Consider the following 12,844-nt stretch of genomic DNA (forward strand, 5'->3'; position numbering starts at 1 on the left):
ACGTGGCAGCGCGGGAGAGGCCGGGCGCGGCGGCGGGTTCGTCCGGCGGCGGCGGACGCGTCCGGTGGCGGCGGGGGCGATTTGATCTAGGGTTAGGGGTGGTTTTGCCCGCAATTTCGGAGGGGGGTGTTTTTATAGTTAGAGGGAGCTAGGAGACTCCAAATGGAGCACAGTTTTCGCCCACACGATCGTGATCGAACGACCTAGAGCATGGAAGTGACTTAGATGGGTTTTGGGCTATTTAGAGGGGGGTTTGTTTGCAACACATAAACGGACTTTGCGGTTACCCGGTTAACCGTTGGAGTACCAAACGACCTCCAAATGGAACAAAACTTGACAGGTGGTCTACCGGTGGTATACCAAGGCCACTTGGCAAAACTCGGTCCATTCCGAGAATGTTCAGCACCCGCTCACGAAAAGAAACAAGAGGGGTGCGCCGGTGCACGTGGGAGTGTCGGATTGCAAAACAGACAACGGGGAAAAAGCTCGGATGCATGAGACGAACACGTATGCAAATGAGATGCACATGATGACATGATATGAGATGCATGACATGAACAAAATGCAAAACGAAAAACAAAACCCGACCACGAAGGGAATATCATAACACATAGCCGAAAATGGCAAGAGTTGGAGTTACAAATATGGAAAGTTACATCCGGGATGTTACAAAACGGGACCTCTTCTCATCAAGTTGTGGGCAGCGAAGGGAGGGAGGATTATACCTCCAAAACTGATACAGATATGACAGATGCAAACTATGTTAGGAAGAGGACGCAGATGCAACAAGTGTCGCAACCAAGTCAGAATGTGCCCAGTGCAGGAGGCCAGGGGGCAACCCTAGCGCTGCCACCATCCCCTACTGATCCCTTGAGCCCGAGAAGCAAACAGGTCCTGAAGAGGGCCAAAACACATAAAGCGACAGAGGAGCAGGATTTGCAGAAGAATGGCGATCTTGGCAGGGTTGTCTCATTGTTGGCGGGCTCCTTCGAGGAGCGCCACCGGGCCCAATGAATATCTTCTGTTGGAACTGTCGTGGTGCGGGTAAAGCTACGACAATCCGTGACTCACGATTTCGCGAGGCAATTTACCCCTACCCTGTTGTGCGTTGTTGAAACTCAAATTGAAGGTGCTAGGGTAGAAGCATTAGCTGGAACATTGGGCTTTGACAACTCTTATGTTGTTAGTAGTCAAGGTAGGAGTGGTGGAATAGGCTTGTTTTGGAATAATTCAATAAAGGTTGAAATTCTTGGTTATTATGTTTATCATCTCGATGTGTCTGTTGAGGAACAAGATGCAGAGAAGTGGAGGATGACTTGCGTTTATGGGGAGGCACAAACACACATGAGGCATCAAACATGGACAACCTTGAAAAACATTAGCACTTTGAGTTGTCTTCCCCGGCTCTGTTTGGGGGATTTCAACGAGGTTTTACATCCAGATGAACATCAAGGAGTTGGCCAGCGCAGCAATGCCTAGATCCAAACCTTTAGAGAAGTCCTTGATGTTTGCATGTTGCTTGAGCTAGGATACAAAGGCAATTTTTGGAAATTTGAGAAGAAGGTAACAGGGGGGAGCTATACGAGGTGTAGACTTGATAGAGCTCTCGCTAATGCGTCATGGCTGGCCAAATTTCCGCTGGCTGCGTTCACACACTTATCGGGGGTAACATCAGACCATGCCCCCCTACTGCTAGAACTAGATGCAGGGACACACGAGCGGGTGCAGAAACCCTTCAAGTATGAGCTGATGTGGGAGGCGCATGAAACCTTCCATGACACGATATCGTATGGATGGGGGGCCGGACCTCCATGCACTTCAGTGGCAGAAATGCACCACAAAATGCAGGATCTTGCGAACAATTTGCAGAAGTGGAGTCGGGATACGTTTGGGAGTGTCAGAAAAGAGATAAAAAAACTCAAACAGATGCTAGAGGAACTCAAGAACGACTCGGCGAGATCAGGTCCTTCCCATGTCGAGCTAAAAATTAATGAGAAGCTCATAGAGAGTACTACAGGGAGGAGATTATGTGGCGTCAGAGAGCTAGGGTTGAGTGGCTTTTGGTAGGAGACAAAAACACAAATTTTTTCCATCTTCGAGCTAGTCTTCGGCGCAAGAAAAATATGATCAAAGCACTACAGAACTCTATAGGAGTGGAGATCTCCGATCCAGCAGAGCTAAAGGTATTAGCTAATGATTTTTATAAGTCCTTATATCTCTCTGAAGGGGTCCAGAACATGGATGCGGTGCTCGACCATGTTCCGAGGAAGGTGACAGCCGAGATGAACTCTAACCTGTGTGCCCTGTTGATGACCCACAAGTATAGAGGATCTATCGTAGTCCTTTCGATAAGTAAGAGTGTCGAACCCAACGAGGAGCAGAAGGAAATGATAAGCGGTTTTCAGCAAGGTATTCTCTGCGAGCACTGGAATAATAGGTAACAGATAGTTTTGTGATAAGATAATTTGTAACGAGCAACAAGTAACAAAAGTAAATAAAGTGCAGCAAGATGGCCCAATCCTTTTTGTAGCAAAGGACAAGCCTGGACAAACTCTTATATAGAGAAAAGCGCTCCCGAGGACACATGGGAATTATCATCAAGCTAGTTTTCATCACGTTCATATGATTCGCGTTCGGTACTTTGATAATTTGATATGTGGGTAGACCGGTGCTTGGGTGCTGTTCTTACTTGAACAAGCATCCCACTTATGATTAACCCCTATTGCAAGCATCTGCAACTATAAAAGAAGTACTAAGGTAAACCTGACCATAGCATGAAACAAGTGGATCCAAATCAGCCCCATACGAAGCAACGCATAAACTAGGGTTTAAGCTTCTGTCACTCTAGCAACCCATCATCTACTTATTACTTCCCAATGGCTTCCTCTAGGCCCAAACAATGGTGAAGTGTCATGTAGTCGACGTTCACATAACACCACTAGAGGAGAGACAACATACATCTCATCAAAATATCAAACGAATACCAAATTCACATGACTACTAATAGCAAGACTTCTCCCATGTCCTCAGGAACAAACGTAACTACTCACAAAGCATATTCATGTTCATAATAAGAGGAGTATTAATATGCATAAAGGATCTGAACATATGATCTTCCACCAAATAAACCAACTAGCATCAACTACAAGGAGTAATCAACACTACTAGCAACCTACAGGTACCAATCCCAGACTTAGAGACAAGAATTGGATACAAGAGATGAACTAGGGTTTGAGAGGAGATGGTGTTGGTGAAGATGTTGATGGAGATTGGCCCCCTCCCGATGAGAGGAGCGTTGGTGATGACGATGGCGATGATTTCCCCCTCCCGGAGGGAAGTGTCCCCGGTAGAACAGCTCTGCCGGAGCCCTAGATTGGCTCCGCCAAGGTTCCTTCTCGTGGCGGCGGAGTCTCGTCCCGAAAGCTTGCTTATGATTTTTTTCGGACGAAAGACTTCATATAGCAGAAGATGGGCACCGGAGGGCCAACAGGGGGCCCATGAGGCAGGGGGCGCGCCCAGGGGGGTAGGGCGCGCCCCCCACCCTCGTGGCCAGGGTGTGGGCCCCCTCTAGTATTTCTTCCGCTCCGTATTTTTTATTATTTCCAAAAATAACTTTCGTGGAGTTTCAGGACTTTTGGAGTTGTGCAGAATAGGTCTCTAATATTTGCTCCTTTTCCAACACAGAATTCTAGCTGCCGGCATTCTCCCTCCTTATGTAAACCTTGTAAAATAAGAGAGAATGGGCATAAGTATTGTGACATAATGTGTAATAACTGCCCATATTGCAATAAATATCGATATAAAAGCATGATGCAAAATGGACGTATCAACTCCCCAAGCTTAGCCCTCGCTTGTCCTCAAGCGGAAGCCGATAACGATAAATATGTCCACATGTTTAGAGGTAGAGGTGTCGATAAAATAAAATACGGTCATGAGGGCATCATGATTATTCTCATAACAGCAACATAAATGGAAAATGTCATATGATCTCTTATGCTCAAGTAATAATCTATTCACAATGCAAATTATGAATCAGAAACATTATTGAGAACTAACAAACTATAATCTCAGTCATTGAAGCTATTGCAATTTATCATAACATCAGAAAGGGTCTATATCAGAGCTTTTCGGCAAGTCCACATACTCAACTATCATTTAATCTTTCACAATTGCTAACACTCACGCAATACTTGTGGTTACGGAGTTTTAACCGGACACAGAGAAAGATAGGGGCTTATAGTTTCGCCTCCCAACCTTTTACCTCAAGGGTAATGTCAACAATAATAGCTCATGCTAACCTACATCCAATTAGATATATATATATATATATATATATATATATATATATATATATATATCAGGATCTTTCCAACATCCTGTGCTTGCCAAAGGATAAAATGTAAAAAGGAAAGGCGAAGATCACCATGACTCTTGCATAAGGTAGAAGATAATAATAAAAGATAGGCCCTTCGCAGAGGGAAGCAGAGGTTGCCATTCGCTTTCAGGGTTGGATGCACAAAATCTTAATGTGAAAGAACATCACTTTATATTGCCACTTGTGATATAGACCTTTATTATGTAGTCCGTCGCTTTTATTTCTTCCACATCACAAGATCGTATAAAGCTTATTTCCTCCACACCAATCAGTCATACATATTTAGAGAGCAATTTTTATTGCTTGCACCGATGACAACTTACTTGAAGGATCTTACTCAATCCATAGGTAGATATGGTGGACTCTCATGGCAAAACTGGTTTAAGGGTATTGGGAAGCAAAAGTAGTTTCTCTACTTGGTGCAAAGAATTTGGCTAGCATGAGGGGGAAAGGCAAGCTCAACATGTTGGATGATCCATCATAATATACTTTATCTCAGATGTAAGAAAACATAACCCATTACGTTGTCTTCCTTGTCCAACATCAACTCTTTAGCATGTCATATTTTAATGAGTGCTCCCAATCATAAAAGTGTCCAAGATAGTATATTTATATGTGAAACCTCTCTTTTTCTTTATTACTTCCTATTAATTGCAACGATGACCAAAGCTATGTCTGTCAACTCTCAACAACTTTTAATCATCATACTCTTTCTATGTGAAGTCATTACTCTCCATAGGATCAATATGATCTCTTTTATTTCCTCTTATTCCTTTCTCTTTTCTTTTATTCACTCAAGATCATGGAAAAATAATCAAACCCTTGACTCAACACTAATCTTTATTATATAGCTCACGGACTCAATTACATAAAGGGATCTTAAAGCAAAACTCAAAACTAGATCATACCAAAAACTTTATTCTACCAGATCAAGATACTACTATTAGGATCGAACTAAGAAAAACGGTAAAGATAGGAGTGTGATGGTGATACGATACCGGGGCACCTCCCCCAAGCTTGGCAGTTGCCAAGGGGAGTGCCCATACCCGTGTGATTATGTCTCCTTTGCTGGTGAAGGGGTTGTTGATGATGTAGGCTTGTCGTCCATCTTCCAAGGCATAGGCTCACCATCATAGAAGGATGATAGAGTCTCCGGGATCCTTAAATCTGCAGCCAAACTCATCCTCTTGAATCTATATTCATACTCACAGTTTTGGTTTTGCAGGTCATAGATTTGGGCTTGGAGGTGCTCGATTTTCTCGTGAAGCTTGAAGATGGCCTCCCCAATGTCCTTGGCATCCAGCTTGTGGTTGTTGGTGAACTCCGCAATCATCATGTGATTGGAGTCAAGTCCACGCTCCACCATCTCCTGGCACTTGAAAACTTGTTGCTCCATTGCCTCGAGCCTCGCTTCCACGCTTCCGGTCCTCCGTGGTCCCTCAACATCGCGGATGTGCAGCAGCCCCTCACGCATCTCAATGGTTTGAGGGTGTTGCAGCACCTCCGCGAGGTAGGGGCTGATGACCTTCTCGAAGAACTTGTCCTTGGGGGCACTTGGAGACGTCATGATGATCTAGATCTGTCAGAAAAATAGCTCGAAACAAGAACAGAGGACAATTGCGTGATACAGGAGTCAAAATCTTTGGGAGATTATATAATGAATTTTTATCGACCAAAATACGTATCGTGCAAGAAAACGGAGTCCGGAGAGCGCACGAGGTGCCCACGAGGCGGAGGGGCACGCCCAGAGGGGTAGGGCGCGCCCTCCACCCTCGTGGAGGCCTCGTGTCCTTCCCGGACTGCTTCTTATTTTTCTATTTTTCTAAATATTCCAAATCGGAGAAAAATTGCCATTAGAACTGTTTTGGAGTCGGTTTACTTACCGTACCACATACCTATTCCTTTTCGGAGTCTGAAACGTTCCGGAAAGTGTCCCTTATGTATTCCTCCGGGGTTACGGTTTCAATAACATTGGTTTAAACATTTATAGGATCGCCTGAGATATAATGTTTGATTCTTTGACCGTTCACCGCCTTCGGATTTGTGCCTTCGAAGTTGTTGATTTTTATGGCACCGGAACGATAGACCTCCTCGATAACGTAAGGACCTTCCCATTTAGAGAGAAGTTTTCCTGCAAAAAATCTTAAACGAGAGTTGTATAGCAATACATAATCACCTACATTAAACTCACGCCTTTGTATCCTTTTGTCATGCCATCTTTTAACTTTTTCTTTAAACAATTTGGCATTCTCATAGGCTTGGGTTCTCCATTCATCAAGTGAGCTAATGTCAAATAACCTCTTCTCACTGGCAAGTTTGAAATCATAATTGAGCTCTTTAATAGCCCAATATGCCTTATGTTCTAGTTCGAGAGGTAAGTGACATGCTTTTCCATAAACCATTTTATACGGAGACATACCCATAGGATTTTTATATGCAGTTCTATAGGCCCATAATGCATCATCAAGTTTCTTGGACCAATTCTTTCTAGATCTATTAACAGTCTTTTGCAAAATTAATTTGAGTTCTCTATTACTCAATTCTACTTGACCACTGGACTGTGGGTGATAAGGGGATGCAATTCTATGATTAACATCATACTTAGCAAGCATTTTACGGAAAGCACCATGAATAAAATGTGAACCACCATCAGTCATTAAATATCTAGGGACTCCAAACCTCGGAAAAATAACTTCTTTAAGCATGTTAATAGAGGTGTTATGATCAGCACTACTAGTTGGAATAGCTTCTACCCACTTAGTAACGTAATCAACAGCAACTAAAATATGTGTATATCCATTAGAGGCAGGAAATGGTCACATATAATCAAAGCCCCAAACATCAAATGGTTCAATAACAAGTGAGTAATTCATAGGCATTTCTTGACGTCTACTAATATTACCAATTCTTTGACATTCATCACAAGATAGGACAAACTTACGGGCATCCTTGAAGAGAGTAGGCCAATAAAAACCGGATTGCAATACCTTATGTGCAGTTCTATCTCCAGCGTGGTGTCCTCCATAAGCTTCGGAGTGACACTTGCGTAGCATCTGTTCCTGTTCATGCTCAGGTACACAACGTCTAATAACACCATCTACTCCTTCTTTATAAAGATGTGGGTCATCCCAAAAGTAATGTCTCAAATCATAGAAAAACTTTTTCTTTTGCTGGTATGTGAAACTAGGTGGTATAAATTTAGCAACAATGTAATTAGCATAATCAGCATACCATGGAGCAGTACGAGAAGCATTTATGACATTTAGTTGTTCATCAGGAAAGCTATCATCAATAGGTAGTGGGTCATCAAGAACATTTTCTAACCTAGACAAGTTGTCTCCAACGGGGTTCTCAGCTCCCTTTCTATCAATAATATGCAAATCAAATTCTTGTAGCAAGAGAACCCATCTAATAAGTCTAGGTTTAGCATCTTTCTTTTCCATAAGATATTTAATAGCAGCATGATCAGTGTGAATAGTTACTTTAGAATCAACAATGTAAGGTCTGAACTTATCACAAGCAAATACAACTGCTAAGAATTCTTTTTCAGTAGTAGCATAATTTCTCTGGGCATTGTCTAGAGTTTTACTAGCATATTGAATAACATTTAATTTCTTATCCACTCTTTGCCCTAGAACAGCACCTACAGCATAATCACTAGCATCACACATAATTTCAAAGGGTAAATTCCAATCAGGTGGCTGAACAATAGGTGCAGATATCAATGCTTTCTTAAGTATTTCAAATGCTTCTACACAATCATCATCAAAGACAAATGGTATATCTTTTTGTAATAAATTAGTTAGAGGCTGTCGCAGATTTGTCACGGCAGATGTCCTAGGGTGAGGACTTAGTCGTGAGGCCAGCGCATCTATGCAGTAGCTTGAGAGGGGTTGAGCGGAATCAAGAGACGCAACACAAGATGAGGATTTAGACAGCTTCGGGCCCCGGGAAACATCATCCGGTAATAACCCTACATGCTGTTTGAGGCTAGATCTCATTATGCTCATGAGGGAGTCGCCGTAAACCGGCTGTCCTCTAATTGTGTCTAGCCCTAGAGATTATTGATTGTTGCCTGTTCCTCTTTGGGGAGCCCTGCCCCTCCTTATATATGTTGAAGGGGCGGGTTACATGTGGAGTCCTATTAGGATTGGGACTAGTCTATCTCTAATACAAACCGGATACAAGTCCAGGTCATAAAAACTTGTAAGACAAATATTCCTCACGCCTTTCCTCTTAAACCGGCCCACCATAGTATGAACCGGCCTTCATGAACCGCCCGTTGGGCCACCGGGTCTTGTCGCTCCTCTGACCCGCCTGCCGGATTACCAATGAATCGTAAACCGCTAGGTCCAAACGGGTCGCCAGTGAATCGTTAAGTCTCAGCCGGGTCTCAAGTAAACCGCCAAGTCCGGCAGGGTTAGACTTCCGGCCGGTTTACGCCGCGGGGTATATCCCCGACATTAGCCCCCAGTTTAATTTGGATTTATCCATGTTAAACTGATCCTGTAAAACAAACACAAGAACAAATTTGACAGATTATGCTCCGGGTTAAGAATTCTTGTAAACCGGCATCTGATCATCCTTAAGTCCTTGTCATTTCCTCCTAGAAAATCCGGGTCAAGAAGCCAACTTCATACTCAATTTTCTGACATTGGTTTCTCACAGAGAAATATTGTGAAGAATAATCCACTTGAGTCGGCTTCCAAAGCGCCGGTTTAAGAAATATGGGTCTTGAAATACTTATCTGATATTCAGCCGGTTTGAAGATGTAAAACTTGCCGGTTTAATATTACCAAAATTGCCGGTTTATAAATATTGATGGCACCGGGTCATAATTGTTGTCGACACCGGGTCATGTAATTGATCTTCCTGATTTGCTCAAAACTGATAAACTGAAAACGTTCCTCCTTTATATGCATAATACGTGTAGCCCCCCAAGTCTTAAGAGGAGAACATAGTGATAACTTAAGACTTGCTCCAATAAGTGTTTTCAACCTTGAAGAAATCCGGTTTGTTCATCTCAATCATATAAACTGAATACTCCATATATGTAGCCCCCAAGTGCCGGGTTGTCATGCCTGCAGCAACCTGGGACTTGTAATTGCTTATAAAAACTTCAATCAGTGTAGCCCCCAAGGGCCGAGTCATTATGCAATAATGAGCAGGGACTTTGTAAATATAATCATGTAGATTTTAGCAGTGATGTGTAGCCCCCAAGGGCCGGCTTAGTAAGATAATATTGAATCGGGACTTGATATATACTTCAATGAAAATAACATCTTATAATGTAGCTTCCATCGTAGGGCTTGAACCCACGTCCACAAGGTAAGAGCTTTGTGCTTTACCAACTGAGCAGTGGATCCTTCAATATAATGGACAAAAACTTGTGTACCTTGAATTGTTGACAGGAGCAATTGGTAGCCCCCAAGGGCCGGCTCATTATGATGTGATGAGTCGGGTCTTCAATAAGGCCAATAAAAAATGACTTTGCATTAGCTCCCAAGTGTCATGGTGCATGCTTGCAGCGACATGAGACTTGCATGTAATCTCAATTAGAATAATGTAGCCCCCAAGTGCCGGGTCGTAAGCCTGCAGCGACTCGGGACTATTCCTTCCATTGTAGAATAAATCATATCCTTTGATAAAATAATAGCCATTGCGCTAAAGCGACTTTGAAAACCTCAATAATACTGGTTACTAATAACCATAATAAAAATCCAGCCATGTTGGCTATTCAAGATAATATAATCCGGTATGAAAACCTTATTCATTCAATATCATAATGAAAATTCAGCCAAGTCTGGCTATTTGAATAATATAACCCAATGATTTATAAGCGCATGATTCCAATGGCGCAATCCAAATATATACTGGCGACTTATAGTCCAGAGCCAGGCCGGGTTAACAAACACCGGATAATTTCTCATCATATACTGGCGACTTATCGTCTTAAAGCCAGGCTGGTTTAATAAACACCGGATAATGACTGATCATATACTGACAACTTGTAGTTGAAAGTCAAGCCGGGTTAATGAACACCGGTTTAAAAACATCACAAACCTTATCAAAAGAAAGAGAAACTTAGCAAAAGGAAAATAAAACCGTTGTAGTCAAGGCTTTTCATGGGCTGCCAGGCCCAAATTTGATCAAGACGTGTTGCTATGGTTCGGGTGCGACCAAGCCCCCAAGTGATGCTATGGCATTACGCCGATCAAGAGGTGTTGCTATGGTTCGGGTTCGACCAAGCCCCCAAGTGATGTTGTGGCATTACGCCGATCAAGAGGCGTAGCTATGGTTCGGGTTCGACCAAGCTCCCAAGTGATGCTGTGGCATTACGCCGATCAGGAGGCATAGCTATGGTTCGGATACGACCAAGCCCCCAAGTGATGCTGTGGCATTACGCCGATCAAGAGGTGTAGCTATGGTTCGGATACGACCAAGCCCCCAAGTGATCAATAATATGATAAGCCAATAAGGCATGACACCCATGTTTGAACTGCGCATCATGGCAGCAGGTCCTCTTTGGCACCCTTTAAGTTTTTGCAAGAGATAAATCCTTCTTGAACCGGGATTTTGAACCGGATATTGAGAGCTTCAAAGCTTTGTGGGAGACATCTTTCCCTTGAACCGGATTTTAAACCGGAATCTTCATTTTCAGTCGGAAATTTTCTAACGACCTTTAAACTCGAACTTGCGAGAAGTTAATTCCTTTTTGAACCGGACATTTTCAACCCGGATTTGAGAACTCGAACTTCAGAGCTTTGTGGGAGAACAGATTTCCCTTGAACCGGATTGTAAACCGGATATTTCATAGCTTCAGAGCTTTGTGGGAGAACAGATTTCCCTTGAACCGGATTGTAAACTGGATATTTGAGAGCTTCAGTGAGACTGACTTCCCTTGAGCCGGATTTTAAACTGGGATCCTTTCTGATGACCCGGAACTTCTTCATTGAGCCGGGATTTTGTAACTGTCATATACTTTCTAAGCCGGAAATTTTCTGACGGCCTTCAAATTTTCATCAATATAACAGTAGCCACCGGGACCGGGTTATCTGTCCCTCCATCGTCCTAGGGTTCTTTAAATTTGCTGAAACTGGAAAGATTTGCTGAATCATGTCATCGTAGCCCCCGAGTCTCAAAGGTGACTCGAGGAGTTGTTGAGATTCTCCATATTTTGACAGTGATATAAACCGGCATAACTTGTATATCATTGGTGTTGATAGCACGATGTGAATCCATAGAAGGTTGAGGTGACTGCGGCGGGTTATAAATGATCCCGTATGAGCCGTGTCAGCAACTTGGCCAATGGTTCCTTCCAACTGGCGATTTGAAGTTAACAAAACTGTAGTGGCGGCGACTTGTGCGCCTTCCCATTGAGCCATCCAGTGCAGACGGCGGTTGATAATATATGATAATTTTCCTCCAATTTGTTGAAAGAAAAACTGGGCTTCCCAAGCAGTGACTTGCTCATACTCAATAACAGCTCATGCAGATAGGTGCGGCCCGGTGTGTTGACGTAGACCAGGCCGCGAGAGACGGATGGTAAAGACGACCGCAACATCTGAGACGGCACAGACAGATGAACCGCCCGCGGCATTGTAAACCGGTGCGGACGGGCAAGTTGTCCTCCTTGTTGTAAGCCGGCGTGGTCGCGAGAGACGGACACGGCGTTGTAAGCCGGTGCGGGAGTCCATTGACTAACGACGACCACCTGTGCCATTGTTGGCGTGCCTCCATCTCTGCGGTATAATATCACTTTTTTTCATAAATAATTGCCTTGCATAAACAATATTGCAGACCAAGGCAAAGACAAACTTGTTCTTTGAGAAAAACAACATGTGCTAATAAAACAAACTTGGATGGATATCACTTGATTTGTTTGGACGAAGGATGACCTGTTTATTGCGACAGAGGTAGCTCAGGCAAACCAGCGACTCAATATTGTTCCGTCGGCTCAGGCAGTCCGGTGACTTAATATAACCCCGGCGGCTCAAAAGCGGCAAGGGTGGCTCACCGCAGCTCCAGCGGGTTGATGTAGATTAAGCTGCACGGGCGGCGACTTGAGCACACCTGATATGTTAGGCTGGAAATTATCCGCCGCGGAGTTGATGATCACTACGGTGAAGTTGAAACCAATCACGAGCGACTCAACCGCGAAAGCAAACAGATGTGTCAGCAGCGGGGTTGTAAGCCGGCACGGACGGGCGAGTCAATCGCAGTCACGGTAAGCCGCACGGACGGCGAGTCAATCACGACATTTTTATAAGCCGGTGCAGACGCACGAATCAGCCGCAGGTACGGACGGATGCAATCCGAACAGCGGGGCGACGACTTGCACGTGTATCCGTCGAGCATCATGACACGGACAAGCACTAGTGCAAAAGTGATGTTTACGCGCACCCCTTATGCGACCCCTTTTTGTAAGGAATAATGGTCCTGCGGAAAAGTATCATAGACCAGAGTAAT

The sequence above is a fragment of the Triticum aestivum genome, chromosome 6D, assembly GCF_018294505.1.
Source record: "Triticum aestivum cultivar Chinese Spring chromosome 6D, IWGSC CS RefSeq v2.1, whole genome shotgun sequence".
Lineage (NCBI taxonomy): Eukaryota > Viridiplantae > Streptophyta > Magnoliopsida > Poales > Poaceae > Triticum > Triticum aestivum.